General features: G+C 36.8%; 1 non-coding gene across 1 annotated transcript; it reads right to left on the bottom strand.

Moving 5' to 3' along the window:
* Positions 1-1392: 1392 nt before the first annotated feature.
* Positions 1393-1496, bottom strand: LOC115068352. The gene has a single exon (XR_003847714.1). It is a non-coding gene; the product is annotated as a U6 spliceosomal RNA (small nuclear RNA).
* Between the last annotated feature and the right edge of the window lie 7334 nt (positions 1497-8830).

The following is an 8830-nucleotide window of genomic DNA, read 5'->3' as shown; positions in this document are numbered from 1 at the left end:
TCATGAAATCTTTCATGTGATTTTGACCAGGTTTACAGTACTATATATGTATTCCATCCTGTGGATCAGGCTTTGTTGGCAATAATAATAATCATAACACCTGTTGTATAATTACAATTAGACAGCTGTTGACTACCTACAAGATAAAAGTGCCATGATCCATCAATAGCAAAATTCCACAGGATCAGTCATTGTTTACTAGGCTTCACAACTGGCTAGGACCTCTGATTGGTTTTCTCCCTTAGAACCTTGTACAGTATCATGCCTGGTTGGCTGGTTGGTATTGAAGCATATTGTGTCCACAGCTGAGTTAGACCATTGATGCCTTTCTCATCCAGCAGCCTTCATAATACCTTCCAACAGTATGAAAGCTAGCCAACAGGCAGGAATCTTCCATTTCAGTCCAGCTACATTGTTCTATATCTTGCAACTACAGTATGTGATATTGTCAGTAATAGTCTTATCATCTAGTTCTGGTGGAGCTTTAATTCTTCTGGGGCCTCTAGGGGCTCCCTGACAAATAAGTTACTTTGGAGGTATCTCATACTCGGTACTGGAAATTTTCTTTAGTAATGCACAGTTCATAGGAACATCATTGTCCAGCAAAGCACTATCTCTCCTTTCTAACTCCTTTTAAAATTATATTTTTAATTGTGTTAACAGTTAGTAGATTTCCATAGGGCTTCTACATGCACCCTTCGTTTTGATTAACACCTCCCTATGTTATCCATCTCCTCCCCTTTTTTACTCCCCTCCCTGCTTAAACTTTTTCACACCCAGTATTCCTCCATTCCTCCCCTCTAAGTTCATTTAACCCAGTCTACTATGTTCCTCCTTTAAAGCATACACCCCCAGTGCCCTCTCCCTGCACTGTCCTCCTTCTAGTTTTCTGGCTTCTATAGGTTTTAAGAGATAAAAATAACTAAAGATTCAAAGCTACGATATACATATGTGGGAAAAGATGCCACATTTGTATTTCTGGACCTGAGCTACCTCACTGAGTATATTATTTTCATGTACATCCATTAACCCGGATATTTCATAATTTCATTTTTAGAACTAATATTCCACTTTGAATATGTACCACATTTTCATTATCTAGTCATCATTTGATGGAAACCTTTCTTGTTGTAAATAGAACAATGTGCAGTTATCTCTCTTGTAATTTACAGAGTCCTTTGGGTATTTGTCCAGGAATTACATAGTGGATTATATGATAGTTCTATCTCTAGTTTTTGGCAAAATCTCCACATTACTTACCAAAGTGGCTGCACTAGTTTACAATCTCTCCTGGAGTGCGTAAGAACTCCCCTTTCCCTACATCTATGGAAACATTTGTTATAATCTGTGTTGGCACTGGCAATTCTGACTAGGCTATGATGGAATTTTTATAAAAATATGGAATGCTTCACCACTGTGTACGTCATCAATGCACAGGGGCCATGCTAACCTTCTCTGTACCATTCCGTTTTTAGTATGTGTTCTCCTGAAGCCACCACTAATTGACCAAATACTCTCTGTTCTGTACAAGCAGAAATTTTTAAAAATTTGAAGCATGTCTCAAATGGTTTTCTGATATTTATAAGTAGTGTGTATTAATATGACTTAGTAATTTAATTGAAATTTCATAACACCTTGATAGGTTAAAAAGTAAATTGTTTTCCCATGGCAAGGAATTTTTATTTCAATAATGTTTTATACTTCATGTATTCCCAAAATCATGATGCATCTAATTATAGATGCACCCTGTTGAATGTAGATTATAGGGTGCTAAATTTTTTAAAAATTTTATTTATTATTTTTATTTTGTGTGTGTTAGTGTATTGCTTGCATGTAGGTAACTGTACCTATGTCGTACAATACCCATGGAGGACAGAAGAAGCTGTCGGATCCCCTGGAACTGGAGTTGTCGACAGTTGTTAACTGTCATGTGGGTGCTGGGACTCAAACCTGGGTATTCTGCAAGAAGAGTCAGTGTTTTTAACCAATGAGCCATCTTTCCAGGCCCTTAGGGTGCTGAATTTTTATTTTAAGTTAATCTATAACAGCATCCTGGAGTTCTGGATTGTTAGAAGTCATGGGTTTAAGAAAATCAAACGTAAGAACAAGATACATTGATTGTCAAAGATAGGAAAGACTTTGTCTAGAAATTTAAAATCAAAATATGAAAAGTCAAACTACTTGAAATTTGGGATCACTTGCTCTCCTCTGTTCTCTTTTGTAATACTGAAAAGAAAAGCAGCAGCCATTGCATTGTTCTGCATTTTCTCAGCGCTTTGAACCACAATTTCCTCAGTGCCACAGCTGCTAATATTGATTTTACAACTTCCTGTAAAGGAGGTATATTCCAATTTTCCCATAGCCACAAATAGTGTTTTGTTCTCACATCGTTATAATTTAGAAAGAGTATTTTGTTTGACTTCTGCAGTTGAAACGTTCTACGGAAAATGAGAAACACAGTAAAGTATTATACAGAGGTGGAAGATAGATCAGAAAGATCACAAATAAATGTTTTAACATTGCAATTTAAGACACTTGAAAAGCAACATCAAACGAAACCCAAACCCAGCAGACAAGAAGAAATAACAAAAATCAGGGCAGAAGTTAATGAAATTGAAACAACGAAAACAATACAAAGAATCAATGAATCTAAGAGCTGGTTCTTCGAAAAGATAAACAAGATTGACAGACAGCTAGCCCAGTTAACGAAAAGAAAGAAAGAGCACGTCCAAATCAACAAAATCAGAGCTGAAAGGCGAAACATCACAAAAGACACCAGAAAGATACAGAACATTATAAGAGAATACTTTAAAAACCTATATGCTACTAAATTTGAAAACCTAAAAGAAATGGATGGATATATAAAGGCATGGGAACCACCAAAACTAAACCAAGAAGAGGTTAACAGCTTAAATAGGCCCATAACATGAAAAGAAATTGAAGCCGTAATACAGAACATGCCTACTAAAAAAAGCCCAGGACCAGATGGAATTGCAGCAGAATTCTATCAGACATTTAAAGAAGACCTATATCCAATTCTACTTAATTTATTTAAAAAGATAGAAATTCCTCTATGAAGTCAGCATCACTCTAATACCAAAGCTAGGTAAAGATACAACCAAAAAAAGAAAACTATAGACCTATATCCTTAATGATCACAGATGCAAAAATTCTCAAAAAGATACTTACAAGTTGCATGCACACACACATCAAAAAGGTCATCCACCATGATCAAGTTGGCTTTATCCCAGAGATGCAGGGATGGTTCAGTATATGTAAGTCAATAAAAGTCATAAATCACATAAATGGGCTCAAAGACAAGAACCACATGGTCATCTCAATAGATGCAGAGAAGGCCTTTGACGAAATTCAACATGCATTTATGTTCAAAGCACTAGAGAGAATTGGACTGGAGGGAACATAACCCAACATAATTAAAGCCAAATATAATAAACCCCACAGTAACATCATTCTAAATGGAAAAAAAAGCTGGAAGCATTCCAATTGAAATCAGGAACCAGACAAAGCTGTCCACTATCAATAAGACAAGAGAAGGAAATTAAAGGAGTAATAATTGGAAAAGAAGAGATCAAATTATCCCTTTTTGCAGAGGATATGATATTATACCTAAGGGATGCCAAAAATTCCACCCGAAAACTCCTAGAAATTATTATCACGTTCAGTAAAGTGGCAGGTTACAAAATTAACCTACAGAGTCTGTAGCCTTTCTATGTACCAATTACAAGCAATCAGAGAAAGAGCACATGGAAAGAATCGCCTTCACAATAGCTGCAAAAAAAATATCTCAGAGTAAACCTGATGAAAGACATTAAAGAGCTCTACAATTAAAATTTTAAATCTTTTAAAAAAGAGATTGAGGATGACATGGACCATCCATGCTCATGGATTGGAAGAATTAGTATTTTGAAAATACCATCATAACAAAAGGCATTTATAGATTCAATGCAATGCCAATAAAAATCCCATGACATTTTTCACAGAACTGGAAAAAAATCCTAAGATTCATATGGAAGCACAAAAGACCTCAGATAGCCAAAGCAACCCTGAGCACTAGCAGCAATGCCAGGGGAATACTATGCCATATTTTAAGCTGTTTACAGAGCAATAGTCATAAAAACAACATGGTACTGGCATAAAAAATAGACCCATAGATCAATGGAACAAAATTGAAAACCCAAATATGAGTAAATGCAATTTCAGCCACCTGATATTTGACAAAGGGGCCAAGAATTTTCACTAGAGGAAAGACAGCATGTTCAGCAAATAGTGCTGGCAAAACTCGATCTCCACCTTTAGAAGCATGAAACTAAGCTCCTATCTTTCACCTTACACAAAATTCAATTCCAAATGGATCAAAGACCTCAATGTAAAGCCTGAAACTCTGAAACTGTTAGAAGAAAACATAGGGAAAAACAAGAAGACATAGGTGTAGGAAAGGATTTTCTAAACCAGACATCACTTGTTCAGGAAACAAGGGCAAGAATTATCAAATGGGACCTCATTAAACTAAAAAGCTTCTGTACATCAAAGGAAGCAACCTGGGAAGCTAACAGAAAACCCAAAGAATGGGAGAAAATCTTCACCAGCAACACATCAAACAGAGGTTCAATATCCAGAATATATAACGAAATAAAAAAAAAAAACAGAGACTCAAGACAGGAAGCAACCCAATCAAAAGATGGGCATAAGAGCTGAACCACTTTAAGATTACACCTTACCCAAGTCAGACTGTATAAGATCAAGAGAACAAATGATACCAAATGTTGGAGAGGATGTGGGGAAAGGGGAATGCTCATCCACTGCTCGTGGGGCTGCAAACTTGTTCAATCCCTATGGAAAGCAGTATGGAGAACTCTTCAGAAACTACAAATGAACCTACCATTTGACCCAGTTATACCACTCCTTGGCATACAGCCAAAGAACTCATCCTACTGCAGAGACACTTGTACATGCATGTTTCTTGCTGCTCTTTTCACAATAGCTAAGAGATAGAAGCAACCTAAGTGTCCCTCAATTAACGAGTGGATGATGAAAATGTAGTTCATTTATTTGATGGAGTTTTACTCAGGAGTAAACAAAGATGAAATCATGAAATTTGTAGGTAAATGGATGCAACTAGAAACTGTTATACTAACTGAGGTAACACAGACTCAGAAAAAAAAATCAACATATGTTCTCCCTCATATGTGGATCCTAGAACCAAACCCTAATAAATGAGTATGCATCCAGACATAACTACAGGAACCAGGATAATGGAAAGGAAACAGGGAGGTAAAGGAAAAGAAAGAACCCGAAAGAGAAGAACTGTAAGAAACAGGACTTAATAAGGGAGATGCTGATAAATATTCGGTTAAAGTGAGGGGGGAGGGAAGGGTATCCAAAGGGAAAGAAAGAGCTCAAGAGAGATAGGACTGTAGGAAAAGGGTATCATTAAGGGAGAAAGGGGGATAATGGAGGCTCCTTAAGTGGGAAAACCATGATGGAGGCATGAGACAATACGAGAGATAAATAATGCCAGCTACGTTTGAAAAACAGAGGGAACCATATTACTCCAACAACCTACTGACAATTTATACATAGCAGATCAAGAAATATGTGTCTAGGTATGGTTTATCTGAGAACAATTGGTCTTTGCCCAAGATTTATCTACATGACACACAGTAATTAAAAGTACCAGTCTGGTGGAACTAACCTTCTTGGATGTTTAACAGACATACCTTGAGGCCTATAATAATTTGGTCAGAGGGACATAAAGGACAATTTTTGCTCCTTGCCTTCCTAGGTCGACTATTTCCAGGGGACTATTTGCATCTGTCAAAATGTCCTGTAATTGTGGTGGGTCACCTGTCCTCTTGATCAAGGAAGCCAAGGAGACCCCACCAGATGGACTTGAACTAGTGTCCAGCCTACAAAGAGGAGTGTCAACACAGAGGAATCATTTCCTCCATGCTTCACGTGAAGCCAGCCATGGTCAAGTAGGACCTTTGACTTATCTTCACACAAGCCCATGTGACCCCCTGAGGAACAGATTGTCAAACAACCTTAAGATTAAAAATAAATTGGTTTATCTGGGCCAAATCTATGGTCTTAAATACCCAAAAGGAAAGTATACCCAAATATTAAAGGGGGTCAATATAATTTTTAAGAGTTCATATGTATAGCTAAAGGCTACATAACAAGAAACAACGCCAGATAGGAAATACCTTCTTTTGATTTGTTGGCCAGGATGGCCAAAGGGACTCCCAGAGAGTAACCTAGCATAGAACTGGGTACATGAACAGTAGACCCCAATCTTATCTAAAGGAATGTTGGCCACTGATTGCTGCTAGATCAGGAACATCTCACCTTCCTAAAACAAAGACCCCTAGATAGGCTGACTAGATTCACCAGATGGACAAGTAGTGGGGATGGGCTGGGGGTGCCAACAACACAGCAGACAGTAGCTGGGATATCAGAGTATAAGGTCTCTAGCGGGGAGAGGGAGGCTGTGGGAAGATGCCATCTGGGAAATGGGTCTATAGTTGAATAAGATGGTTTGGGATGTTCTGTGTGATATAAACACACACACACAAAAAATCAACAATTTTTAAAATGTATTATATTTGATGAGGAAGCATGGAAATTTACAACATGTTATTTAGTAGAGGTGATAAACATTACCATTGAAATCTACCCAATGATGTTATAGACATACACAGGTGCCAAGGATCCAAGTGCAACTGATTATGACTAGTAATAGATACATACAGTTTATAGATGCATGTGCCAACATCTCAGTGTTAGTAGCAAAAACAAAGTTTTTCTGCAAGGAACAATGTATTCTAAAACGAAATGAAGATCTTTTTTAAAGGTTAAAAACTCAATTTTTTTTCTTATGGGGCTTATACTGAGTATATTGTATAACTGTATTATTTCAACTTTGAACCTAGAAACTTACAGCCACTTGTGAAGGAGATGTACCCTTGCTCTGGGGTGTGTTACTGAATATGTTAAAGCTGTAATGAAATGCTTCTTCTTATCATGTAGTTATTAAAAATTTTAAAGAAAATGAGAAGAAAAAAAAGTTGGGGTTAACCAAACCTCTTTGGAAATTCAACCATAAGCTTTAAAACCATAAGCTTTAAAACCCATTAAAACATTAAGCTCTGTGTTATATAAAAAATGCACATTGTTCACAATCTCCAGATGCTGTTATGAAAATCAATCATAGTCATTTTCATGTTTTCAATTATGTTATTAGAGCTCATATTTGTTTATGGAGTGTATAGAATATTAGTGTATTTTATTGAACAATTATATATATTATTTGTATAAGCCTATATATTTCTATTTCAACCAGCTGTATGATCCTATCCATTTAGGAAAGTGCTAAATGATCTTGTGAGATTATTCCATGAATTTCTTTTTACATTCCTTTGGGGTTTTTGAAAAACTTCTCAATTTGTAACTCAGAGGGGCCTACAATTTATGTAGCTCAGACTGGCCTTGAACTTGTAATTCTGCCTCAGATTAGTTTTTTGTTGTTATTATTTTCTCATTATCATATAAAGTAATGGGTTTCATTCTAGCAGCATTGTCATATATATCATTGTATTCTGTTCTCACAAACTACTACCAACAACCTTTATTGTCCATCACCCTCTTTTTGGTTCCCTTCTTACCCACAAAATAGTCCTTCCAAGCCAGGCCTGGTGGTGCACATCTTTAATCCCACCACTCAGGAGGCAGAGGCAGGCATATAACTGTGAGTTTTTGGTCAGCCTGGTCTACATAATGAGTTCCAGGACAGCTGGGGCTACAGGGAGACCCTGTCTCAAAAAGACAAAAAAATTAGTCCTTCCTTTCGCTTCCATTTCATATATACTGTTACCATCTATTTCTGCCCCCACCCACTTTCTTTAGATCTTCTCTTCCTTTCTCATAAACTGCTTTCTTCTTTCATGGATCAGATTTTGAAAACAAAGGGCTCTTGGTGGCATGAGGCATTGTGCAGAAATTCTAACTAGACAGTCCTTGCCAATCCCCAGTAATTCCGGTTGTCCCATCTTGGATATTCCAGTGCTAGCTGAACAGTTATGGTTGTCTTGTGGAGCAAATGAACTGCCCAGGTAAGTGAAATTACAAAAGCAATATGCATTATGCAGCAGGCATTATTTGAGATAGTGAAATAGTATTAAAGAACATTAAGAAAAGTTTCAAACTTGATGGAACATATAGCAATCCCCAGTAATTCCGGTTGTCCCATCTTGGATATTCCAGTGCTAGCTGAACAGTTATGGTTGTCTTGTGGAGCAAATGAACTGCCCAGGTAAGTGAAATTACAAAAGCAATATGCATTATGCAGCAGGCATTATTTGAGATAGTGAAATAGTATTAAAGAACATTAAGAAAAGTTTCAAACTTGATGGAACATATAGCTTCTATTTTTAAAAAAAAAAAAAAAAAAAAAAAAAAAAAAAAAGCAATATCAGCACCTTAGAGGGCATCCAAAACCAGACTGCAATGAAAATTAAACTACTGCTTTCATTGTGGATATGTTAACAATGAAGTTATTGTGTAAGAATTCCGACTGTGTGTGATTCCTAGGCTGTGAATTGGATAAAAAAAGAAATGTGTCAGAAAATACAGGGAAATGGATTTCTCTAAAAGTGATTGTGTTATGATAGTACACCATAGGCCCATGAGATGGCTCAGCAAGTAAATGTACTTGCTGCCAAGCCTAAGAACATGAGTTCTATTCCCAGAACTCACTTTCTCTTAGTGAGAAAACAGACTTGCTAAGTTTTCCTCTGATCTCCACATTTCTTTT

Source organism: Nannospalax galili, unplaced genomic scaffold (genome assembly GCF_000622305.1).
Source record: "Nannospalax galili isolate Female #2095 unplaced genomic scaffold, S.galili_v1.0 scaffold7, whole genome shotgun sequence".
NCBI classification, from domain to species: Eukaryota; Metazoa; Chordata; class Mammalia; order Rodentia; family Spalacidae; genus Nannospalax; species Nannospalax galili.
The sequence above is the reverse complement of the archived record's forward strand: the minus strand, read 5'-3'. Positions and strand labels throughout refer to the sequence as shown.